The 27397-nt window shown below is 45.7% G+C and overlaps 1 protein-coding gene across 1 annotated transcript in view; it reads left to right on the top strand.

Moving 5' to 3' along the window:
* Window positions 1-5676: 5676 nt before the first annotated feature.
* Window positions 5677-27397, top strand: part of FAR2 (fatty acyl-CoA reductase 2) — a 239459-nt gene continuing 217738 nt past the window's right edge. The window contains exon 1 of the mRNA XM_075901421.2: window positions 5677-5859. The gene's annotated coding sequence lies outside the window, so the exon portion shown is untranslated. The remainder of the gene's footprint in view (window positions 5860-27397) is intronic.

The raw sequence follows: 27397 nt of genomic DNA on the forward strand, positions 1-27397 counted from the left end.
AAGATATTTAAGAGCAGGTTAGACAGACACCTGTCAGGGATGATCTAGATGGTGCTTGGTTCTGCCACGAGGGCAGGGGAATGGACTCGATGACCTCTCGAGGTCCCTTCCAGTTCTGTGATTCTATTATTTTATTGCAATACAGATCCCTGCCAGCTCTTTACATAGCTCCCTGCTGGCTTTTGCCACAGCCCACCCAATACCCACTTACTTTCATCTCTGCCTAGGAAACCAATGGAGGAGCTAGCTTATTATTATTTCTCAGGCATAGGCTTGGAAGACAGGAAGAAGCCTGGGAAGAACTCCCAGTGGTGGTTTTGATAAAAAAAAAAAAAGGCAAGGCATCAGGAGTGTCCAGTTATGGCAGAAGATGCTGGAGCTGGGATATGAGGGGTGATGTTACCGGACTGTGTTTTGGACCTTTCTGACTATGTGCATGGTGTATAAATGAGATTATGTTTCAGGGCTTTCAACATTTGCCCTATATGGAAATTGGCCCCAGATAGGGATAATACTGAATGCAAGAGAAATTGTGGCAGAGTCTTTAAGGGCTAATTACGTCAAATTACGTCAATTGCATCACTTAAGTTGTAATAGCTCAACTTTTGGCGCTGCTTATGCAGCAGGAAGTCAAAGGATAAGTCAGAGTAAGAAACCCTCCTGCTCGACATTATTTCAAAATGAAGGCTTGTAGTGTAGACGCACATTATGTTATTTTGGAATAATGTGAGTTATTCTGAAATAATGCTTCTCTGTAGACATACCCTAAGTGTCCTGAGAGAAGAAATTAAGGTACTAATCTTGGCAGTATTGCATCCCAGCTACAAAATAATGCTCACAGATGAAGGGGAATTGTGAAGCTCCTTTTATTCCTGTGAAGGACCCGGCTGTGTCTGGGCACAGCTTAGGGCGTCCGCTCAGGGCGAATTGCTCAAATCCGGGGCTCTTTACAGTCCCCCTGACTGGCGACCTCTCCAAACAGGACACAAACCAGTCTCACAGAGCGCTTCAGCAGCCTGCCTGAAGCCTCCCGAGCAAAACCCCTCCGACACCCCAGCAATATCCGTGCCCCAGATGGCCCCGGGCCTATACTCAGGTGGGGGGTCCTAGCACCCAATCCCACCTACCCCGAACAAGTTCTGTCCGGTTCCAAGAAACCAGCCACAGATCCCTGGTCAATTTACCCTCTGGACCTTACCCACAAATCACTCTGGGCCAATCCTTTAGAATCTATATCTAAAGGTTTATTATTACAGGAAAGAAAAGCATGAGAGTAAGGTTATTAAAGTACAGTACGTTACATGCACCGAATCTCCCAGTTCTCGATGCAGGCTCTAGCAGAGATGTTGCAGCTGCTGGTTTAAAAGTTCTTATTGCACATCCTACGATCAGGATGGGTTCACAGGTCTTCCAGGCTCTTCAATCCCTGCAATGCTGCCTCTGGGATGAAGTGCTGAGCTGAGAACAAAATGGCATCGACCACATGGCCTCTTTTATTCCCTTCCTGGCCTCTTCTTGTATGCAGCAAGTCACCTGGTCAGAGGCCAATCTCTATGTTTCCAGCTGGCTGCCCTCAGGTGACAAATCCCATTCTTTGGGTGTGTCCATAGCCTATTGAGAGTCATTGTTCCACAGGGCTTCGCTACTCAGCCTGTCCATAGCCATGCTTAACCACATTCACAGAAATATTCAGCTTCCACACAGATTACAGATTCCTACCTGCACACATAGACATTATACACTCTCACAAATAGCGTACATAAGATCAACAAACGATAAGCTCCCATTCAATACCCCACATGGCTCCCTTTCATACAGATTTCTGGGGCCAACACCCCCACCTAGGGGTGCAGCAGCGATCTGGCTGCTTCCCTCCAATTCGGTAATGTGACAATTCCTCTCCTCAATAGCTTCAGGTTGGGATTTGCAGCAGTTCTTGCGCCGGATCTTCTTAGTAGGAGTAACTGACTTCAGTGGAAGTAAATTTAGGCCACAGCTGAGTGCTTTTGAAAATCTCTCTGAAAGCTTTCTGATAAATATGGCTCTCTTGTATTTGTATATGCTCAGATGAACTATCTACTCTTCTTTTGCGTTAATTTGTAATATGGCTTAGAACAAAATCCCTTATATGTTTAACATCATATAACTTTCTGATGATTATTTGCATACTGCTGTGTATTAATTGCTTACAAAAGTCATTTGTTCTGGAACTGGATGGTCTTTGGTTATGATGCATGATAGCTCTTAGCACTCTACCAGCTTAGCAAACATCCCATTGGAAAACAGGGCTCCTCCTAGCTTCTAAAGACAGTAGTACCAGTTAGAGAGCATCAGATCACATGCAATACAACTGCCAATACCTCAAGGTAGCCTTCCTGTTGTGGACCCTCAAATTCCATCCGCTTTTGTGTGTGAAGCAGTTCAATTACTCCCACTAGGAAGCAGTTCAAATCTCCTTTGAATATGCATATAGTGTGTGCATTGCAACAGATTAATACTCAGAGATTTGCTGAAGTCCCAGTGCTTTGCAGATTGCTCAAAGGTGAATGCCCCAGGTCTGTTCCCAGAGCAGAAGCCACTCTCCACTACTATAGCAGAGGTGGTGCCTGCAGGAAACTGCTTCCCCCACAATGAAGCAGGTCTTGCCCTGCTGTCATGGCTCACAGGTCATACCCACACTTGGCCCCTCGACTCCTGGATGGAACCCCCCGCTCCAGTATGGCAGCCGCTTCTCAGGGACCCCACTCCTCCCCAGCGACAGAGAGACAGCCCTTTCTCAGAGAGTCCACTCCAGTGTAGGGACCCTTTCTTGGGGTGCCCACTCTCATTTGGGGGGGTCCGCCCCTTCTCCTCCAGGACGATGCCTGTCAGGGCCTTCAGCATGCCTGCCTCCGACATGAGCCCCTTTGGGGGAGCCCACTCCCTCTGGACCCCTGGGGCCTCCACTCCCAGAAGGAATGGTGCTACCCTGTTCTCTAGACCAGAGCAACTATCAGCCAGTACGAAACAGAAGGGCTTATTGAGCTTTGAACACAGCAACGGGTCTCTCAGGCCCATAGGCCTGGGCCCTCAGCCCATACGTCAGCCTCCCCCTGCAGCCAGCTGAGCTCCACCTGCTATGCTCTCAGTCCCCCAAAAAACAGCCCCCAGGCTCTCAGCAGAGCCTCCAATAACCCCAGAAACAGCCCCTCCCCCGTCCATTGTCTTCTCCTCAGGTAAGAGGGTCTCCTGGGCCCCTCTCTTTTCTGCCTCCCTCCTCTGTCCAATGTTCTCCCTTCACTGGTGTCAGCTGGGCTGGTTGCCGGGTTCCTCTCTGCAGCCTATTGTCTGTCGTCCAGCCAGAACCAGCCGTGTCCTCTAAGCAGGGCCGGGGTCACCAGGGCCCCAGACATCATGACTCCAACTCCGGGCTGTTCTCTGAAACAACAAACTCCCCACCTTTGTCACGTTAAGCCAGTAGCTTCGGGGCACTGAGTACCCCCCGTATGCACCATCCCCTTTGAACCCCCAAAACTCTCCACTTCCTCACACCTGCTTCATTTAGCAACAGCTTTTAAGATGGGTTGGGACGGAGGTAGTACACCCTCTCTAAATCCCAACACTTAGGGCTGGATTAATCTGCCTGGTGTTGTTGGCTGAAGCTGCTTAGCATCTCTCCTTACCCCTCCTCTCCTTGAGAGGCAATGCCCCACAATTTGAAATTATTTGCTCTATATCCATAGGGAGGTGGTCACATGGCCCCCCAGACCCTTTGAATTGCACCTCCCTCCCCCCACGGTCATAGGTTACATGTCAGTCTGTGCTGGAGGGATGTCAGAGGAAGAAATGTAAGTTCAGGAGAACATCTTCATACTTGGCTATGTCACTACCCACTCCTTAACAATCAGGGTGGCTCTCATCTATTTCAGGGAGCTTTATTTGTTTTGGTCATGCCTGCAGCCCACTCTACAATAAATCCTTTATGCCTATTGCTTTATGCCTAAATGCCTCCTAGCAGTTGGAGGCAGAATGGAATATTTTCCTTGGATTCACGAAACTGAATGTGATTCACAGAAACTGTACATTTTACAAAAAATTGATACCTCTGCCCTAGAGTTCTGTCTCTTCACCAGTTAATGACAATATTTAGTGCTCTGAGACTGGAAAGACCTCAACAAACAGATTCATTTATAACAGTGTTTCTTAAAATTTTTAAGGTTGAGGAACACCAAACAATAATTTTTTTATGAGGAACACCAAGGATTATTTGTTGAGGAAAAAAAAAAGGTCATAAGGAAAAGGGTCGGGGGGAAAGGTATTGAGGAAAAAAAAAAGTCACCTGCCCCTTTAAGGGCAGCCATTTTAAATTCTGTTCTCTGCGGCTCCACTTCCAACTGCCTCGCGGCACATCAGTGTGCTACGGCACACAGTTTAAGAAACACTGGTTTAGAACATAGGCACTGGAAATTGTTTAAAGCAAACAGCTCATATTTTATTCAGGTCTTATGGCTTTAATAAAGTCACGCCTAGTAAATAACTGTACCTTTCCCATTGACCGTTTCCTTTTAAGAATTGCGACTGGAATGATAGGGCTTAATTAAGTTCATGTAAATCTAGGCAAATCACCCTTAAGTATAAATAACCTAGATTTGAGAGAATACAGCTTGAGGAGCAGCCTCCAATCACTTCCCTGACTTTTTCTTTTTGTTGTTTAATCCATACAACTTCAAATGAAGCTTCAAAATTAAAATCAAGATCTTTCACTGTCCTGTAATAAATGGTTCCATATTTCAGCAGCTGGCTAGAGTGTAGTAAAAAGCAATAAAGCATCTAATTTAGAATGATTGTTTCTGTCCTTCAGCATAGTGTGTTAGCAATTAAGCCTTTTAAAGCAAAACTAATATTAAACAGATGGGACTGTAAAAGTTGCTATTGAGTTCATTTATTGTCCTGACGAATGCAAGCAGGCTTGGCTATTGAAATCTGTAATGCTTATAAAATAGTTATAAGTAAAACAAAAACACCCAGGTACATGTGAGAGGGAAATGTTGCTACATACAATGGTCATCCAGTCCTATTCAGCTGGAAAAATGGCAGCTGTAAAATGGCACAGATAGGGCAAAATTAAAGAGCACTGGGGTGATGATGCAAGGATCCTCCAATCTCCATTGGTGTGGCCGAAGATGTCTAGAAAGAAAAAAGAGACCGGTTCACATGAGTGATAGCGGTGAAAGCACACTTGTGATTGGAGCCAAGAAAGAAAGGACTTTTGTGATGCATCTGTTGAAGAACATGCAGAATTGCTGTTGATTTTAGTAAGTGCAGGATTAGGCTGGAAAAAAGTCACCCAAGACACTAATTGCGCTGCACCAGATTTAAAATATCTGAGTGTTTACCCAAAACAGATACTTTTGCTCCCTACTGATTTGTGCATCAATCTGAAGACTCTAGTATTACATTTAAATCTCATTTTGACAGATATTCTGTTTGTAATTATGGAGAAATCAGTGGCAGAATAGCAAGCCTGACCCCTAGGGTATGGAAACAGAGACAGCAGGAAGAGCTCCAGCTCTTACACAGACATTCCCAGAGAAGACAGAGGGAGTGGCTGACTCTGCGGCAATCAAAGTGGGAGGAATTTCCCACTACAGAATCCTTGGCTCTGCTTGGCCAAATTGAGTCTTTCGATTGCTGACTCCAAGTGTCTAGCATATGAAGAAGAAAGGTGGGGGCTGTTAGCCATGGTAACAAAACGGAAAGGCACTTGGGGATGCTGATTGCAATGTTTGTGGAACCACATGGCAGTTGTGGGTGAGCAGCCCCGTTTCTTGTGAAGCTGGTTCCAGGGCTCATCAACTATTCGGCAGTAAACAATAAAAGGTAATTAATTTTTCATCCAGTATCTATCTTATGGTTCCTCCAACTCTGGTTTTAGTCATCAACCCCAGATCTTCCCTATGCCATTGTCCACAACACGACCCAGGTGTTTACCTTTACTGGGGGGGGGGGGAAGGGGAGGAAAAGAGTAACAGCTGGTGTTCCATGTGGATAAGAGAAGTTCTGAGAGGAGATGCTGAGCTGGTAATCAAGGTGAGTTAACATGGAGCAAGTTGATGTGATGTTTCCTGCAGTCCATGCTAGTCAGCCAGTGCTGGAGGGAAAGCTCCTGCCCAATGAGTCTACATTGAAAAAATTCAATTTAATCAGGCTGCACGGGAGGGAAAGATTTTATTCAAGCAGCTGGAGATAAAGACTTTGTTGGATCAGCAGCTACAAAGCATTCAGGCTGATCTTGGAGAACAAGATCAAGATGTTAAATATGAAATGATGACAAGAGATAATGAAGACCCAAAAACTCCTTAGTTGATCTTCAACTGGCAAACAGAGTTGAGCTGGAAAAAAGGATTAATAAAACTGGAAAGGAGATTTTTGGACTTGCAGCCCACCCTAGCAACCAGTACCTTTCAAAAATATTGCACTCCCATTTCTTTTCTTAGAAGGGATTAACCAAGCCATCCTCACAAGGATCATGTGGAAGCCCAGTGTATTTAAGAGAAAACTCCTTAGAAAGTTTATTTAACACTGGTTGACATAATATGCCCAATAAAAAGCTGGGGAGAAGCAGATAGGGGACATTTTCTGGCATTTAACCAGGTGGAGTGTCCCTCGCTGTGCTGCTGATTTTGCTCCAAGAAAAGAGACAGAGCTATAAAGATTTATTGCAAGCTTTGGACATGTGATTGGAGCTAACTGCCAGAGCTGGCTAGGGCTCAGCTGCAGGCCAGCTGGAGACAAAAAAGGGAGATCCCACTAGAGCTGACAGAAGATCTGCAGAGGCTGGTTTCATTGGCTTACCCTTTTACCAGTCCAGACATTTAAGCCCAGCTGGTGACATTTCTGACACCCAGCAGGCTACAGACATGCAGCTGAAACTGCAGGAAGTGACCAGACTTGCACCATACAGAGTGGAAACCCTCACTGAGGAGAGTCTCCTTGCTGCAGTTCAGCAGAGAGCATGGCTGCCATTTATGAGGAAGGGGGAAGCTGAGTCCCGTGAGAACCCATCGACATGCAATGCAAGTGGAGGAAAAGGAGAGTTTGATCAGGTGACTGAGCTTGTAGCGCAGTTGAGAAGATGCATGAAAACACAACCTTCTAGCAGTGATGGGGAGAATAGAGCCTGGCTCACTTAAATGCTGGCATTGCGGCAGAATTGACCAGGTTAGTGGAGAGGGTCACAGGAGCTTAAGAAGGTTCCCTCACACAATTCAGGAAATGAAGCTAACGGAGCAAATCTTAGGGGTGCATGTCACAGCCTCAATGTGCTTGTGCAAATCTGGGTAATTGAGTAACCATGATGGAGAACTGGCAATTATACATGAAGTGGGGAGTGCAGAATGCAGAGGGATTTTAGATACTGGTTTAGATGTAATGGTAATTAGACCAGACTTGTTAAGAAGGCCAGAGATTCAGGGTTCCAAAAATTGGCTTAATTAGTGACTGAAGATAGTAACTAGAGCAGAAGCACCAATCCCAAAATAGAGGACATTGGTCTTAAAAATTAGCCCCCTAAAGCTTAAACAACAGGTCTGGGTAGTAGAAATAAAGAATGAGTTTGTTCTCAGGTTAGAATTTATTGATTCTAATAAAGCAGTTACTGCTGCTTAAAAATATTTCTGCACTTATGATCAGTGGTAATTCCCTTTGCAGATAGGAAAACTAATGTCTTGCAGGAGGTTGACAAGTTGTCTTAGCTCCTGGAACTGAAATTATTGTGTCAACTAAATGTGTGGGAGACATTTCACCAGGAAAGAGATGGGGAAATATTGAGACTTGCTTGCACAAGATTAGTCAAAGAAAGTTTCTCACAATTAAGGCTCTAGTGCACTGGTCTCCAACCTTTTTAAGCACAAGATCGCTTTTTGAATTTAAGTGTAATCCAGGATCTACCTCAAACCCAAAACATCTTGGCCCCGCCTCCTTTGTGCCCCTTCTTGGAGGCCTTCCCACTACTCACTCCATCCTCTCTCCCTCCCTCTTTCTTCCTCCTTTCACCAGGCTGGGGCAGAGGGTTGGGACACAGGCTCTGGTCTTGGGCTAAGGGATTTGGAGTGTGAAGGGCTTTGAGCTGAGACTGGGGTAGGGAGTTGGGGTGCACAAGAGGGTTTGGGGTACAGGCTCTGTAAGGGAGTTTGGGTCCAGGGCTCAGGGCTAGGGAAGAGGCTTGGGTGCAGGAGGAGGTTCATGACTGGAGCAGGTGTTCAGAGCTGAAATAGTGGGGCTAAGGCAGGCTCACCCCTGCCCTGGCCCTGCACCACTTTCAAAAGCAGCCAGCAAACTCTCTCTATCCCAAACCCTGTTGTGCCTCCCACCCCATTCTGTGGAGACAGAATACAGGGTGGAAGAGGGGACACCCTGACATCAGCACCCCCTCCTCTCCCTTCCCTGCTCTGAACCTCATGCAGGAGGCTCCTGGGGAGGAGGGGAGCTCCAAGGCAAAGAGCAGGAGATGTGCAGCAGTGGTGGGAGGGGCAGTTGAAGTGCCTGCACTTGATAGCCTCTTGGCAAAACCACTCAGGATCACCTGTCAGAGGCTCCAAGATCTATTAGTAGATCTGGATTGACTGATTGGAGACCACTGCTCTAGCTGATGAGAGTCAGGAATTTTTCCCTGTCAGATTATTGAATGTCTTACATAAACCTCAGGTCAATAAAAGGAGTACTACAATTACATAGTTTGAACCCCAGTGAGTGCAGTAGCATTTGCTGCAAAAAAGGAATCTGTGAAGGCAGGGTGTTAAATAAAGTTCCCAGAATTCTTTCTGTGCAATGCTTTCAATTTAGAGGTGAAACAGCAAGGAAGCTCGAAATATTTTCTGAAGAAAAATGGGTAGTTTTCCTGGTCCAATAACTATATAAATAAAAGTGCACAGGCACCTCACAAGATAGACACTGGGGAAAACAGATCAGTAAAACAGACATCTTATTGGTTGTAGGCAATGTTATGGTAGTCATGTTGGTCCCAGGATATTAGAGAGAAAAGGTGGGTGAGGTAATATTTTTTTTTATTGGACCAACTTTGATTGGTGAGACAAACTCTCGAGCTTATGCAATTCTCTTCTTCAGCTCTGTAAAGCTTTATTCAGTGTCCCAGCTGAAAAAAATCACATGAATTCTGTGTGTGTGTGTGTGTGTGTGTGTGCGCGCGTGCTCGCAATTTTCCATCCGCACAGATTTGGGCACAAACTGAGAGAATCACTTTGAACTTCATGTAGCCTTTATATCTAATTTTTAATTTTTTCCTTATTTTCTATATGTTTACATTATCAGCTAGTACCTCTAAATTCCTACTGATGTATATGAAAGCCTAGTCGTCTTAGTGGATATACTGTTTACTTAATGATTGCAAATACAGGGTTAGATCCAACCCAATGGAAATCATTATAAAGCATTCCCTGACTTCAGTAGGCTTTGGTCCATTGCAAATAAGCTCTTCCAGTGAATCGTGCCCACACTGCACACACTAGAATGTTTAGGGGCAAGCTTGCTAAACGGCACAGCAAGACCACTATCAGTGATTCAGCATTAGCATACAGCTAGCGCAAGGGCCACACTCACATGTCCGTTTTACTGTCAACATGGTGGGAAGAGGAAGAATCCAAGCACCACAGAGTGCTTACATGGCTAAGTGTGGTTATACTTGCAGATGGAGGAAATGAGATTAATTACCTTGCCCAATGTCACATAGTAAGTTTGGGAGTGGAGCTAGGAGCCAACAGCTTCCATGGGCCCCTGAACAATATGTGGGTGATGGTTCTGACCTCTGGAAGGGGCGGGGCCTCAGGCAGATGGGGTGGGGTCAGGGCAACCAACCCTCAGCACTGCCTAGACCATTTCTATCCCCTCCTGCATCCTCGGGTAACTACATACACCTCCATAAGACATTTGCCTTGGTAGCTCAAAAAATGAGGTTTACAGGATCTTTCGAAAAAGGGTTTATTTTTCAAAAAGGCGGCCATGTTTATGCTAATGAAACGAAGGATAGTTAAATCCCTGCTTCATTAGCAATTTCTACGTGCCTAATCTACAGGGCTTGACAAACTAGATTTCAGCCACGCGCTCCGTTCAGTCGCGGCGTGCACATGCGCAATGCGGCTCTTGCGCATGAGCGTTATGGGGCTGGCAAGCGGTTTTCGCCAACGTTTGTCAAGCCCTGCTAATCTACATCTTTCTGTCGACAGCCTAAGTGCCTAGATGGGGAACAAATATTTGATAATAGGCTCTTCAAACAAATAGGAAAAGGTATGGCATGAATCAGTGACTGGAGGGCTAAGCTAGATAAAATCAGACTGGAAATAAGGTGCGATATACAACAGTGGTTTCCCTCCAGCACTCTGTGAACAGTGCTGTAACTACTAACTCTTTTCATCTTCCACTCTAGACACAGCCTGAGTAAATTGTTCCCGTAATTAATTACTTTCACTGTTAAAAAAACATTCCATTACTTGATAATCATTTGAAATGTGTAATAGTTCATGTTATCTAAACAAAATAAAGTAGTATTGAAAGACAATACTGAGTTTCCACATTGAAATGAAACAATGAAATGTACACAACTCATAGATAATATGCTTAAGTTACATTTGGCATATGGGTTCACATTATTGAGTACACGTTCAACATGTGCGCCATTCGTAGCACCGATTATGTCTCACCAGTCCTTAATTTCCCACCACACATTGTCTAACATTGCAGGTTTCAATCTGAAACATGGAAAAACATAAGGACAGAAACTTAGATACACAATGTGGTATCTGCACACGATTCAACATTCTCACATTCCTACATAAAAAATTATAATGCTTCAAAGTTGTTACATTTCAGTGTGGACACCCTGTACTTTACTTCCTTAATGAGGTGGCTGGTGCTGTAGAGCGGATGACAGAGTGCGGATGTCTGGTTGGATTGATGATCTGATTTCACATTCAGTCAGCTCGGGTACTTCAATTTTAATGCCACCAGTGAGGAAAATGCAGTCTTACAATGTAAGTTGTTGGAAAAGACATCAAGTATTTTGCAGCCTTGTAAGAAAGTTCTGGATACTCAGTAACAACTCATAGCCAAAAGTCAGTCAAGGGCTTTTGTCTGACAACAAGCTTCAACGAGTTGTCACATGTTAGTTCAGCAAGATTGTCTTGTTCTTGGGGTGTCAAACTTGTGCTTATGTCAGTAGCAAAGCCCACAAATGGGTTTCTGATTCAGTTGTTGTTCATGTTGGTAACAGGAAAGTACTCACGAGGCTGTACTTGGCGATTTTGCATATGCGCTCTGATTTCACATTTTACATTATTTGTGAGTTGCATTTATGAGCTGGCCAAAAAATCAGACAGATTTGGGAAAGAATCATAGTTGGACTGATGAAGTCGAGATGTCCACAGCCCAATTTCTTGATCATAGCATCAATTTGGTCATGGACATGAAAGATGGTCACAGCTTTTCCCTGTAGACTTAGATTAAGCCCATTTAGGTAGCTGAAGATATCGGCTAAGTAAGCCAATTTAGCTAGGCAAGGAAACTCAGTGAAGTGATGGGAAAGCTCAGAATGATGGTCCATCAAAAAAAAATCCCCACTTCATCACACAATTCAAACAGGGCGAGAGCACCTTTCCTCTGGAAAGCCAGCAAACTTCTCTGTGAAGAAGAAGTTGCCTATGATCACTGCCCATCACGTCACACAAAGCAGCAAATAGTCTTGAATTCAATGGACAGGGCTTGATGAAATTGACGATATTCACTGACTCATCCAAAACCGTCCTTAGGTCAACAGGTATTTTTTTTTTTTAAGCAGCTAGTGCTTCCCTGTGAATGCTGCAGTGTATGAATGTAGCTAATGGTGCCCCTGCTTTAACTCAAGTGACTCCTTCAGCGTACTGGCCGGTCATTGCACGAGCCCCATCAGTACTGATCTCCTCACATTTCGGCCAGTCAATATCATGCTCCCTTATGAAATCACACAACACATCAAAAATAGCCTCACCGGTTGTGCATTGGGCAAAGATTTGCAAAAGAGAAAGTTCTCTTGAACTTCTCCATTGTATTCATATATGATGACTGACAGGAGGTTTGAATGGTTTGCGATATCCATTGGCTCATCAATTTGCAAAGAATAGAAGTGACTTTTCCATACCCTCTCAGTCAGTTGCTCCTTAAAATTCTGAGCCATTTCATCAATTCTGCGCCAAACTGTGTTTGAGAGAGAAATTAAACCAATCTGTTTGCCAGCCTTATCTCTGAGAAGTGCACTCACCATCTCCTTTGCTGTGGGTAATATCAATTCCTCTCCAATGGTGTTTGGCTTTCCTGTCCTGGCTATGTGTTGAGCCACCTGATAAGAGTCTTCAGCTCTTCCCAGGGTCTCTTCCAGCCCAGCAGGGCAAACTGCTGGTGCACTGGGACATTTTAGCCACATAGAGTGTCTTGCAGACGTGGAGCCCGTCAGCTTCCAGTCCCTGCCTTCGCCAGTCTGGGTCAAGGTGGGGAGCGGTGGGAAGAGGCAGCCAGTATTTCCCTTAGCCCATGCTGCTTCCTCAGTTCCCACCCCCTCTGTCCCCTGCCCATCCACAAAGGATACGGCACAAGGGCAGAATTTTGGGAGGGTAGGGAGGGCAGCAGCTGTGTGCTCCAGGACACGGCTTGTGTTTCAGCCCGTTCTGGGGACCCTAAGGGAGTGAGGGGAAAGTGCTTGCATTCCATGCATGCCTTTGTGAGAGGCATGAATGGATTGCAAGCACTTTCCCCTCACTCTTGGGATCTGGCAAACAGGATAAAAAGCAAGCTGTGTCCTGGAGCGCACGGCTGCTCCCCCTTCCCCCCCCCCCCCGAAATTCCGCCCTTGAAGGCAGCTCCTGCCCCAGCTCTCTGCTCTTGGCGGGCACAGAGCCCTGGGGGAGGAAAAAAAAAGAAAAGGAAAAGAAAAGTAGGTGGGCCCAGTCCTTTCTTTTAAATTATCTGCAGTACCACAGTAGACCACCAGGGGTCTGCAGACCACAGGTAGGGAACCACAGGTCTAGTCCCTAATCAGGTATATTGTGATAGTCTAAACTAGCTACTACCACTACTTCTCTGTCATCTTCTTCCTTTTTCTTTATTATTATAAATTTCCACAAACCCTGCCTTTTGTGCCTTTTGTCCAGCCTCTTTCAGGAATCCCTAAGCATCATTTGTGCACATGTATCCATTCTGGAAGCATTAACAATGAATACAAATTTCGTGACTTATCCTCTTGATTTTCTCTTTTTTCTGCTTTTGTTTAATTTCTTTCTCTCTTTCTCTTTTCCCCCTTCATCTCCTTCCGTCTACATGTGTTTGTGTGCTTAATCTTTCTTGGTCATCTCTGAAAGGTGACCATAGAACAATTGTACATTGTAGAGTATGGCTAACTTTATGGTTATATTTTTTCTTTTTATCATTAACATTTGTGCAATTTTGTAGACTTAATTGTTTAATATACCCAATGCATATGCATTTCTTGGAAAATGCATAGTGGTCTAACTATATATGTTGGCACTTCTTAATTCTGCGATTAAGACTTTGTACTCCTGTGCAATAGACCTTATTTGGAATTTTACTAATTGCATATTTCCCTCATAAAGTGAGAAAAGGGATGAAATCTATGTTTTATTTTTAATGTTTCAATAAGTATAAATAAAATGAAACCTCATTTTTCAAAATGTTACACTACTGTGCTAACATAGCTCAAATGTTCCATCTTACTATTGTGTTGCTGCAATCCTTGGGGTTACAGATGTGGAGTGTGTTAAGATTTCCTGTACATGTACAATGCCTCTGTTGTCTCCTAAACTTTGGGAAATAGAAGGAAATCATCAGCTAAGCTACATTACGAATATTATTGATTACCTAAAACAGCCAGGCAAGGTCGAAAGTAGATAGATCACTTCCTCGGAAACACCACTAGGTGTCCTCTGTTAACAGCATCACTCAGATGCTGGATAGTTTTTTATATACTGATGGGAAAGCTAGTTCCCATTAAATGAAAATTTGGCCTCAGAAACCAAATGAAATTTAAATTTTGGGTTTTTTTCTAGGTTTTTCAAAGTTAGGTGATATGTGTGAAACTCCATGTGTGATACTATTGGAATTCTTGTGATCGTTTTTGTCAGATATCTAAACCATACAGGCTTGGATAAATATCCACATTTTGAGATAGGTAACAAATCAATGGAATGCTCACACTTATATCTCTCCTTGACTATCAGCAGAAATGGATTCTAGGTCATCTATTAAATAATCTAACCCACCTCATGTTAGGACCTCAATAGTAAATCCTTAGGGAAAGAATACTTATATTACAAATATCTATGTAACAGGAAGAAAAGCAAGGTGCTATGGTTAAAGCACAGAGGTGGAGTCATGAGATGTGGAATCTGTTCCTGGTTCTGGCATAGACTTACTTTGTGCCCGTTATTAAGCGGCTTTTTGCCTCAGATTCACATAGACTCCTAGGGCTGGAAGAAACCTCAGAGGTCATCAAGTCCAGCCCACTGCCCAAGGCAGGACCAATCCCAAGGCAGGACCAAGCCAGGGCTTTGTCAAGCCAAGACGTAAAAACCTCTAGGGATGGAGGTTCCACCATCTCCCTGGCTAGCCCATTCCAGTGCTTCTCCACCCTCCTAGGGAAATAGTTTCTCCTAATACCCAACCTAGACCTTTCCCACTCTAACTTGAGACCATGGCTCCTTGTTCTGCCATCTGTCACCACTGAGAACAGCCTTTCTCCATCCTCTTTGGAACCTCCTTGCAGGAAGTTGAAGGCTGCTATCAAATTCCCCCTCACTCTTCTCTTCTGCAGACTAAACAGACCCAACTCCCTCAGCCTCTCCTCATAGATCATGTGCTCCAGCCTCCTGATCATTTTGGTTGCCCTCCACTGGACTGTCTCTGTGTCCACACCCTTTCTGTAGTGGAGAACTGGACGTAGTTCTGTAGAAAGGGAATAATACTAATTTCCTACAGCATAGTATCTCATGCCATCTCTTTGAGGCTTACATCATTCACATTTAAAAAGCAATTTGAGATTCTAAGGTGATAAGCATTTCGGGAGAGCAGAGTAATGTTAGTTATTATGTCTGCTTATTCTTAATTTGGGCTGGAAAGATATGAAGAGCTTAATCATTGCTTTATGGCAGAGGTTTTCAAATGTTGGGTTGCAGCTTGTAAGGGTAAATCAGAAGCTGACCATGAGGCACTTTTAAAATCTGTGCGTCCCCAAGCATGGCTGCTCCCAGCTCCCAGTGGCCATGGTATGCTGTTCCTGGCCAATGGGAGCTGCAGAAAGCAATGCAGTCTGGGCCACCACTTCCTGCAGCTATCATTGGCCTGGAATGGCAAAACACAGCCACTGAGAGTTACCAGTGGCTGCTCAGGTAAACAAAGCATCTCATGGCCACCTAGTGGCTTTTTCTTATAAGATGAGACCCCCAAGTTTGAAAACTTCTGCTTTTTGGTACATGATGATTTCCAGGGCTGGCTCCAAAGCAGTGCAAAACAGCAACCAATTGAAACGTAGCCCTGTATGTTAATCTGATCTTCTCCCACTTCTCTGACCTTCTTGATACCATTCCACCTTTAATATTACTTCACATTGTCGCTCCTGCACCAGCCCTATTCTTTTAAAAGTTTGCCATTGATCTTCTTTGTTTACACTTACAGCTTGCCATCTTTCATGTCTGCTGGCATTTATTATGAGCAAATATGGAAGCTGCAAACAGCCGTATTATGGCTGCTCAAGGAATTCAACCTGTCTGAAGTCTCCAGTGATCTTACTGCTGCATGGCTAGGGCTCTAATCAGCACCTGGTATTGTGATGGAGTATCAAGCTACCGGGTGTGAAGATGTCACTTGTGCCCTCTGAGGGCATGTCTACGCTGGGGAATTATTTCAAAATACTTTATTTTGAAATAATAACTCCTAAAATAATAATTTCAAAATAGCACATCCACATTACAAGGCAGCACCGAAATAGCTCAGAATTATTTCAAAATACCACATCCACACTGATTGGAGCTTGCATCGGATTTAAAGTCCAGGGAGGGCACCAGGAGGATGGACACTTCCTGTGGCTGTTTGCTGAGGCTAGCTGAGACATGTCCTTATGGGGGCTCCTCTCTACAGCCATGTCTCACAAGCCACTCCTCCACTGCCTCCCCCCTCGTGGGACACGAAACGCATGCTGTGCATTCTGATTGCCCTTGCGGATTCCACAGAACTCACAGCATGGAGCCAGAGCTGCTGCAATTCAGTGCCAGGCTCATGGTCCTCATGCTGCGCCTCAAGGTGAAGTTCATCCAGACTGCTCACGTGCTGCTTCAGCACCATGACAACCAGCCTGAATCGGAGGAACCTTCACCCAGGTCCTGGAGCTCCTGCTGCAGCAACTGATTCTCAATCCCCTGCACACCATTGAATGCCGTTTCTAGTGGAGAGAGACCAATTTAGACTAGTGGGACTGCATCATCCTGCAGTTGTGGCTCCACAACTTCCACATGCAGAAGGCCACCTTCCTAGAGCTTTGTGAGTGGCTCGCCCCTGCCCTCAGGTGACAGGACACCCAACTGCAACCTGCCATCCCCCTGCAGAAGCATGTTGTCATTGCACTATGGAAGCTCACCACGTCGAGCAGCAACCACTTGCCATGCACCTTTAGGTAGTCAAGGCCATTAATACCATCTCGCTGTGAAGGGTCATCACTCTGGGGAACATTGACACCATCGTGGATGGCTTTGCTGCCATGGGCTTCCCCAGCTACAGGAATGGGGGACAATAGACGGCACATACATCCTCAATCTGGCCCCTGACCACCATCCCTTGGACTATATAATCAGAAAGGGTACGTCTACACTACAACGCTAGTTCGAACTAACTTAGTTCGAATTAGTTAATTCGAACTAAGCTAGTTCGAACTAACGCATCTAGAACTAAAAACTAGTTCGAATTAGCGTTTTGCTAATTCGAACTAGCAAGTCCACATTGAGTGGACTCTGAACAGGGCTTAAGGATGGCCGGAAGCAGTGCCGGCAGGGCATAAAAGGAGGACTTAGAGCATGGAGATGCTGTCTCAGGCTAGCCGAGGGCTGCGCTTAAAGGGTCCCGACCCCCACCCCGGACACACAGTTCTAAGGGGTGCCCCGCTTGCAAAGAAGTTCTGGCTTGGAGTGCCCGGAGTACCCACACTGGGCACATCACAGCACTCGGCCATCAGCCCGGCTGCACTTGCCGCAGGCTGCCATCTGGGGAGAGGGGGTAATTGGGGGGCTGCAGGAGAGCTTCCACCCCCAGAAGCCCGCAGAGCCAGCCCAGTCCTCCCCATCGGGGGCTTGTACCCCATTCCTCCCTCACCTCCTTCCACTTACCCTTCCCTAGCCCCCCTTCTTATTGATGTACAAAATAAAGATAACGTTTCTTCCAACATTGACTCTGTCTTTATTGAAAAAAACTGGGGGAGACTGGGAAAAGGAGGTGGGAGAGGGGAAGAGAAAGGCTGGGAGAAGGGAGGGCAACTAACATGATCAGGGGTTGGGAACAGGTCCCAGATGAAGAGAGGCTACAGAGACTGGGACTGTTCAGCTTAGAAAAGAGGAGACGGAGGGGGGACAGGATAGAGGTCTCTAAAAGCAGGGGTTGGGTGGAGAGGGTACATTCAGAAAAGTTCTTCCTGAGTTCCCATAAAGAAGGACTAGAGGACACCAAAGGAAAGGAATGGGTAGCAGGCTTGAAACTAGTAAGAGAAAAGTTGTTGTTCTTCACAAAGCAAATAGTTAACCTGCGGAACTCCTTGCTGCAGGAGGCTGTGAAGGCTACAACTAGAACAGAGTTGAAAGGGAAGTGAGATAAAGTGATGGAGGTTGGGTCCATGGAGTGGTATTAGCCAGGGGGTAGGAGTGGTGTCCCTGCCCAAAGTTTGTGGAAGGCTGGAGAGGGATGGCACGAGACAAATGGCTTGGTCACTGTCTTCGGTCCATCCCCTCCAGGGTCCCTAGGGTTGGCCGCTGTCGGCAGACAGGCTACTGGGCTAGATGGACCTTTGGTCTGACCCAGGACGGCCATTGTAAGCTCAGGGCTCAGGGTCGGGGGTCTCAGTGGACCCCCTTGATTTTCATGCACACCTGCTCCTGGGTGGCCAGGCTGGCAGCTCTCCTGCCCTAGCCGGCCACTTTCCTGTGCCTAGTGCGGAGATTGTGGACGAGGTCCACGATGTCCGCACTAGCCCAGGAAGGTGCCCGCCTCTTGCGGTCCAGGGCAAGCTCCCGGGAGCCGCCAGCCTGGTCCCGGCAAGAGGGGGTGGGCTGGGGGGCATCGGGTGGCTGGCTCAAGCCGTGCCAGGTGCAGGGTCTGCTAGCTGGGTGCTGGCAGGCTTGCACCTGGCACGGGCACCGTAGCCAGCCCGTGCCCCTTTAAGAGGTCCGGGGCCAGGAGGGGGGCAGACAAGTTTCCCTGGTGTTGGCCAGAGTGGCCACCAGGGAAACCTGGGACGGGCTAGCCTCCCACTAGTTCGAACTAAAGGGCTACACAGCCCTTAGTTCGAACTAGCTAGTTCGAACTAGGCGTTAGTCCTCGTAAAATGAGGTTTACCTAGTTCGAACTAAGCGCTCCGCTAGTTCGATTCAAATTCGAACTAGCGGAGCGCTAGTGTAGCACCTATTAAAGTTAGTTCGAACTAACGTCCGTTAGTTCGAACTAACTTTGTAGTGTAGACATACCCAAAGTGAATGTTCTTTATGGTGCTTGAGGTCCTGGTGGACCACAGGGGATGGTTCACGGACATTACCGTCAGCTGGTTGGGGAAGGCACACGATGCCCACATCTTCCGGAATTCATGCCTGTTCCAGAAGATGTACACTGGACCTCCCCCCCCCCCCCCCACAAGGTTATTCCTCATGGAAAGAAGAAGTTATTGTTTTGAAATAACCAGCCCATTATTTCGAAATAACGGGCTTGATAGTGTTTGACACTCTGCTTGTTATTTTGAAATAAGGGGAGTTATTTTGAAATAACTCCTTAGTGTAGACCAGGGCTTAGTGTTATAAAATTACAGTTAGGCACAGTTGTGCCTAATAGTTTGGTTGCTCTATGCATCCCAAGCACTAGTACCTCTGCTCCCCATGCATTTATGTGGTTATAAGTAATAGTACACAAAACAAAGTAAGTTACTAAGTGCCAAAATTTGTAGGCTTCAAGCCTCATAAAAGATACAAACTAGTAGGTTCCTTGCATTGTTGCTGAATACAGTGAAGCAGAATATAGTGCAAAGCCATGAATATAATAGAGGTAAGCTGATCCATTGGGCTACATGTCCTCCCCACTTGATAAGGTGATTGCTAATTAATCTTATGTAAATGTAGGGCCTCACTGTATGGTTAAAATCTGTGCTTTACATACCCTGGTAGATGCCTGAGAGAAGTGCCACCTGCCCCATTAGAATGTATCTAAAAGTGTCTATGAGTTATACCAAAAAAAAAAAAAAAAACTCTGTGACCTTACACTTCAACTGACTTTAAAATACTTTGCTCTATTTGGTAATTGCCATACTGGCCAACTTCCCTATACATCACCTTTCTTATAGACACTCCACTTGATTAACCTGGTAGGCTTCCAATGACAATGATGGATTTGGTTGGTACCTTCCTCTGGTCACACTGCAGTTTGTCCACCTCAGACATCTCTTTTTCACCAATGTACTGATACCCCTTTTCAGAGCAACAGACCATCAGTGGAATTTCCCCCACTGAGTGATAGACTTCCAGAGGAGGTACACGGATGCATTTGTTGTAGACATTGTCTTTGAGATGACCTACTGAGTGGATACCTGACAAGTGACCAAATGCATCCTTATCTGGAGTGAACCCAATCAAGGAGGTGCCATGATGTAAATTTAGTTAAATTAGAGTCTTAATTAGGGTGCAGTCTCACAGACCCCATATCTGAATTGTCCTTAGTGGAGTGCAGTAACACTTTTTGATAAAACTTAGAACAAGTGGCTCTTCCTGCTCTATAGTTTTAAACAGTTTCAACAATATCATTTTTGCAGTTGCCAATTCTTAATTAAATGTGGGGCTTTTCTAATTTGTAAATTGTTATATGTGTACGTTGTATGCAGAATTTGCTATATGGCAGATGATATTCATTATACTTTTGGTATAAGTACAGCCACCTCCTACTCTGGAGTTACTGTTGAAAGAGTAGGCCATTTCCCAGCATACTAAATGTGACATGGTTACATTTTTTAGCTTATAGGCCTTTCACCTGGTATGCCCTTTAACCATCCATATATCCATTTTAGATGTATATTGTGTTTTGATAGATAAAAAGATATCATTAGTTCAGGCAATAAAATTCAGTACTGACCATGTTTTGATTATTAGTCTTCCTCCAAGTTTTGTATACTGCCATTTGTGGACCAGATAATATGGCTTCAAAGAAGGCACTAGTGCACCAAACATGTCCATGCATAAATGCGCCAAACGATGTTTATTTTCTTTGCTCCCTTTACATGGTATAAAAACTGAAGCTCATGAGTCTGTCTCCCTGAACAAATCATGAGGAAGTCAAGACTGCTGCAGGAGGAACAATGCTGTCAGCTCCAGGTGTTGTGAACTGGGTTTGGCTTGAGTCTTCTCTAGGGGTCTTGTCTTATTGCTGAGTACCTGTAACAGTATGTCCCTTTCCTGGTACATCATTGTGGGACTGAATTTGGTACCTTAATTCATTTAATTATTCTTAAACAAAACACTAGAATATCACAAATTCTACAAGGGCAAATTCGCAAATAGTTAACATAGACGTATGCATTCATACCACTTCCCTTGTTGGGGTCATAATATTAATACCATATTACTTCAGCTGGAATTTGATTTTATATTTACATTCACATTAATTATGAGAATCAAACAGTATTAATATGTTGTAAAATATTGTAGCTATACTGTAACTCTTAATCTTATATTAATATGATGGTGGTTTGCTCAATGAATTTCTGACTTTTAATCTGAATTCTGCTAAGCAACTGACCACACTGCCTGACAAACTCCAAATCAGAATTATTTGTGTAGATCTACAAAAGTTCCATCTACAAAAGTTTTATACAGGCAGTCCCCAGGTTACGTACAAGATAGGGACTGTAGGTTTGTTCTTAAATTGAATCTGTATGTAAGTCGGAACTGGCGTCCAGATTCAGCCGCTGCTGAAACTGATCAGTTTCAACAGCGGCTGAATCTGGATGCCAGTTCTGACTTACACACAGATTCAACTTAAGAACCCCAGGCATCCCCAAGTCAGCTGCTGCTGAAACTGATCAGCGGCTGATTCCAGGAAGCCCGGGGCAGGGCCTTCCTATAGTCAGCCACTGGTCAGTTTCCAGATGCGCCGTGGCTGTTCTGCTGCCCTCGGGCTCTGCGGCTTTGCTCTGTTTTGCTCCCCGTCTCCCTGGTCTGCAGACCAGGGGGACAGGGAGCAAAGCGGCAGAACACGCGGGCAGCGGACAGCCCAGACACGTCTGGGCTGCCCGTGTGCTCCGCCGCTTTGCTCCCCGTCCCTCTGGTCTGCTGGAGATCAGGGAGACGGGCCACATTCGTAACTGCGGATCCGACTAAGTCGGATCTGTGTAACTCGGGGACTGCCTGTATTTAAAAGTTAGTTCCACATAAATTGTTCATTGAGACAAACATACCTGTCTTTCTGACTTATTTCTACAAAGACTGAACCACCACAGGTGTCTTATAGGGATGTACCCATGGTAGTTAGATTCTGATTCTATTAGGATACGTTTACACTGCACGCTTCTTTGGAAATAAGCTATTCTGGAATAGTTGTTCCAAAATAGCTTATTTCGAAATAGCATGTCTACCCTGCAGGCAAACCTCAAAATTAGTTCGAGGTACGTTTCCCCAATGTTGACATGCTATCTCAATTTAGAGCCCCAGGAGGCACTGGGGAGGAATAACTTAGAATGTCTCTGGTGAAGGGCTATTTTGAAATAACAGAAGTAGAGCGTCCACACACGCCTTATTTCAAAATAGCTATTTTGGAATAGGTGTTATTCCTCGTAGAATGAGGTTTTCAGATTTTGGAATAAGCCATCCATTATTCTGAATTTTTTTGTCAAAACACAGAATGGCTGTGTAGATGCTCGCATTATTTCAAAATAATGCTAGTTATCTGAAAATAATGGTGCAGTATAGATGCACCCTTAGTGAAATAGTGTGGTACCACAAAGAAAAATGTTTTACTGTTAATAATTTTATTATTTGAACCTCTGTGCACAAAATTATAGTTGTTACAACAAAACTCCAAAATATACCATCACATGACACAAAACATAAAAATAAATCCAAAAAGTAATTCCAATATACCACAGACAGTACCACCAATGGATTAAACATTGTTATTCAGAGTAGGCCCAGGAATCCTATGGGTTGAAATTGTTAATTGTCCTGGGTTTATAAATAAGTGTGATTATTTAGTTAGGAGCCTACTTTTTCTTGATTCTTCAGATCCTAGCTTAAAACAGAAATGGGTGAGAGAGTAAAATATTAACACATGCTTTATTCATTTAGGATGCGTGGGGAACCTCAGGCTCAGGAGCCAGATCAAGCCCCCGTCTTGGCTGGATGCCCCCAAGGCTCAGGCCCCACCCTACACTGGGGAGCCTGTTCTGGTGCTCTAGCCCCCACACACCCCGCTGCCCCACCACGGGCTGGAGCACACAAAATATTCTAGGCTAGGCCACCCTAGGCTCTGGTGTAGGAGGGGAATATGGGGCGTCTTTCTCCTCCCTTGGGCACCACAATAGTGAAGGCTTTTTGTGTACACCCTTGACAGATTTTTCTGTGGATCAGTGGCCCCCAACCTTAAAAAGGTTCACATTTCTAAATATGAAGGCAAAATTGCAGTTAGATACGTTTAGCATTTTCAGTTGATGAATTAGGATCTATAGTAATAAGCAGGGCTCGACAAACTATGCAATCTACTCGCCCGTGGCAAGTAGATTTCAGCTGCGCACCCTGTTCATTCGCAGCGTGTTCATGCATAATGTGGCTCTTGTGCATGCGCAGAATGGGGCTGGTGAGTGGTTTTTGCTGCCGTTTGTCAAGCCCTGGTAATAAGTATGAGTTATATTCGTGCTCTGACTAGCTGCAGTGGGTTGGAGTGGCCACCCAGTGATCCCGAAGGGGACGAGCCCCTCCCTGAGCCTTGGTGGGCAGCACCTGGCTCTAACAACTCACCTGGGCAGAAGCCAGGAGGCAGGGCCAGGGTTATAAAAGGCTGCCAAAAAGGCCAGTCAGGCCCCAGCCAGCAATGAAGTCAGAAGCCTCCCCAGTACAACCAAGCAAGGAGTTAGACCCTGGGGAAGCTGATGACTGGCCTGGACTGCCAGGCCCACTATTGAAGGACTGCCCAGAGTCTGTTTACCTGGCTGGAGGACTCCAACCCACGCTGTCCTGAGGACCTGCCCCGGATCCAGGTACAAGCCAAAGGGGGAAATGGAAACGGCCCAGGGATAGCCGAACTCGGTCTAGCAGAGGAACAGCGGGTTACATACGGAACCCCACTGACCCAGCAGCAGAAGGTCAGTGTGTTTTGGCACGGATCCCTGCTGACCAAGCAGCTGTCTGCTCTGCTGCTGTTAGAGCTCTGAGGTGAGGTGGAGTGGGTGGACTTGCGCCCCCCTGCCACTCCAACCTTGGGTGGCACTTTCCCCCCTCTGCTGTTCCCATTTAGCCACCTGCATCTGCCAGACCCTCACCTGAGCAAGGGGACCCGGCTGAAGCTGTTGCAAATGGGCCTTGAGTTACTTATAAACTGTTTCCCTGATGCCCCGCCCTGACGCAGGACTTGGTATACAGACTGCTTCCCTACAGCCATGCCCAGAACCAGGGCTCAGATTTATAGACTGCTTTACTGCTGCCTGCCCTGAACCAGGGCTTATACTTCTAGCTGCTTCCCTGTACTGTCTAGTTGCCTGTTACCCCCTCCTTGCTGTAGGGTTGGGCCGGAGGATGGCCCTCGGGGATATATTGTTGGCCTGCCCAGAACAAGGGCAGACACATGAAGACTCTTTTTGACTATAGACGGGGTGTGGTGTAGTGGGTCGGAGTGGCCACCTACTGACCCAGAGGGGGATGTCCCCCCCCTTTTTGCACCCCACTGCGCTACACTAGCAAAGTCTGCTACATGTCACTAGAGAGCATCTTCAATATTTCTTTAAAAGAATAAATCCTGTGTAAAGCATAAAAATGATATGTTGCTGGCTCCCTTTAACATGCTGGATATTCCAGACTTGCAACTAACTTGATACCTGTTTTTGGAATAATAATGCACTACTTGTTAGTTAAATTAAGGTGATATGCATAATATAAACATGCAAGTAACAAATACGGTATGTCTACACTACAGCACTAATTCGAACTAATTTAGTTCGAATTAGTTAATTCGAACTAAGCTAGTTCGAATTAGTGCATCTAGACTTAAAAACTAGTTCGAATTAGCGTTTTGCTAATTCGAACTAGCATGTCCACACTGAGTGGACCCTGAACTGAGGTTAAGGATGGCCGGAAGCAATGCCAGCAGGGCATCAGATTAGGACTTAGAGTGTGGAGCTGCTGCCTCAGGCTAGCTGAGGGTTGTGCTTAAAGGGACCCGACTCCCACCCTGGACAGACAGTTCTCAGGGGTTCCCCGCTTGCAAAGCAGTCCTGGCTTGGAGTGCCCGGAATGCCCACACTCGGCACATCACAGCACTCGGCCATCAGCCCGGCTGCACTTGCCGCAGGCTGCCATCCGAAGGGGGGGTCAATCAAGGGGCTTCAGGAGAGTTTCCACCCCGAGGAGCCCGCAGAGCCAACCCAGTCCTCCCCATTGGGGGCTCGTACCCCATTCCTCCCTCACCTCCTTCCACTTACCCCTCCCTAGCCCCCCTTTCTGATGTACAAAATAAAAGACACGTGTGTTCAAAAATAGAAACTCTCTTTATTGAACAAAACTCGGGGAGACTGGGAAAAGAAGGTGGGAGAGGGGAAGAGAGAGGGTGAGAGAGGGGAGGGCAACTAAAATGATCAGGGATTTGGAACAGGTCCCATATGAAGAGAGGCTAAAGAGACTGGGACTTCTCAGCTTAAAAAAGAGGAGACTGAGGGGGGATATGATAGAGGTCTATAAAAGCACGAGTGGTGTGGAGAGGGTGCATAAAGAAAAGTTCTTCATTAGTTCCCATAATAGAAGGACTAGAGGACACCAAATGAAATGAATGGGTAGCAGGCTTCAAACTAATTACAGAAAATTGTTCTTCGCAAAGCAAATAGTCAACCTGCTGTGGAACTCCTTGCTGCAGGAGACTGTGAGGGCTAGAACTATAACAGAGTTTAAAGAGAAGTGAGATCAAGTCATGGAGGTTGGATCCATGGAGTGCTATTAGCCAGGGGGTAGGAATGGTGTCCCTGGCCTCTGTTTGTGGAAGGCTGGAGATGGATGGCACGAGACAAATGGCGTGGTCATTGTCTTCGGTCCATCCCCTCCAGGGTATCTAGTGTTGGCTGCTGTCGGCAGACAGGCTACTGGGCTAGATGGACCTTTGGTCTGACCCAGTACGGCCATTCTAAGCTCAGTGCTCAGGGTCGGGGGTCTGACTGGACCACCTAGATTTTCATGCCAACCTGCTCCTGGGTGGACAGCTGGCAGCTATCCTGCCCTAGAAGGCCACTTGCCTGTGCCTAGTGCGGAGGTCATGGATGAGGTCCACGATGTCTGCACTAGACCAGGTGGGAGCCCGCCTCTTGCGGACCTGGGCAGGCTCCCGGGAGCCGCCAGCCTGGTCCCGGGAAGAGGGGGAGGGCTGGGTGGCAGCTTGTGGCCGGCTCAAGCCATGCCAGGTGCAGGGTCTGCTAGCTGGGTGCTGGCAGGCTTGCACCTGGCACGGGCACCGTAGCCAGCCCGTGCCCCTTTAAGGGCTCCGGGGCCGGGAGGGGGGCAGAAGAGTTTCCCTGGTGGTGCCCAGAGTGGCCACCAGGGAAAGCTGGGGAGGGCTAGCCTCCCACTAGTTCGAATTAAGTGGCTACACAGCCCTTAATTCGAACTAGGCATTAGTCCTCGTACAATGAGGTTTACCTAGTTCGAATTAAGCGCACCGCTAGTTTGAATTAAGTTCGAACTAGCGGTTTGCATGTGTAGCGCCTATCAAAGTTAATTCGAACTAATGTCTTTTAGTTCGAATTAACTTTGTAGTGTAGACATACCCATAAATACTTAATGCTTGAACTTTCCCTAGAGGTATTACCTTGTTCCTTTTCCTACTGCTTCCCCACCACTTACGGCTTAGGGGTCATAGAGATTTACTTTACCTTGTACATGCACGTGGACATAATGATGTCTAAAAGGATAAGGAACCTTATCTCTTAATTTGTGGGATATATATATTTTAAAATAGACCTCTATGATTAGATGTTTTGCCACATTCAAGTGAAAAGCAATGTTCTTTGCATACTTCCCTTTTGTTTTTCTCCCATGCACAGAGTGCAAAAGCACTTGCCCTTTCCTGCAATGTGTTAGCTGCTGGTCAAAGCCTCCATGCTTTTTGCTGCTGAGGATTACTTTGATGTGTGTCTGTGTTACTACTCTCCCCAAGGAGAGCATTCCTTTCCCTTTCTTGCAAAGAAAAGCAGACATAGCATACTTAAGGCAAAGAACCAGAAAAGAGGACCAACACCTGGGGGAAAAGAAATCATCCCTGGTGAGTGCCAGTGAATGTTTCTAACAGGCACTAAATTCTGATGGAGAGGTTATCTGCATTTTATTTCAGAATTTTAACAAAAGTGAGTTTCCCTATCCTGAGTTGGGAGGTTAGCCCTGTGTATGCCTCAGGGTCCCTGTAGGGTGTTAAATCTGTAGCCTGAAAAGATTCCCACTTATTACTTTGAGGTTTGACCAATTCTTATCCCAAGATCAGAGCTAGTGAAAGTATTATTACAATTAGTCAATGGTTGGGTATCTCAATGTGCACAGGTTCTTGAAGGACAGGAACTTTTTATTTTTAGCAAAATCACACACACTGTAACTCAGCACGGCAGATAGAAATAAGACAAAGTACATCTGAACATCCCCACTCACACCATCTCTTGCAGAACAACCTGAAATGTTGAAGTGTCATGCTAACAGCTAAAGCTAACATCTTATGGGATACAAACCTCTAGGTTCCTTGCATTATTGCCAAATATAATAAACCAGAACAGGGACCACTAAATTAATTATTCTAATCTCCTGCATAACACAGGCCATAGAATTTCACACATTTTATTACTATATTGAGCCCAATAATTTGTGTTTGTCTAAACCAGATCTTTCAGGAAGGCATC

This window comes from Pelodiscus sinensis, chromosome 1, assembly GCF_052426305.1.
Source record: "Pelodiscus sinensis isolate ZL-2025 chromosome 1, ASM5242630v1, whole genome shotgun sequence".
In the NCBI taxonomy this organism is placed as follows: domain Eukaryota; kingdom Metazoa; phylum Chordata; order Testudines; family Trionychidae; genus Pelodiscus; species Pelodiscus sinensis.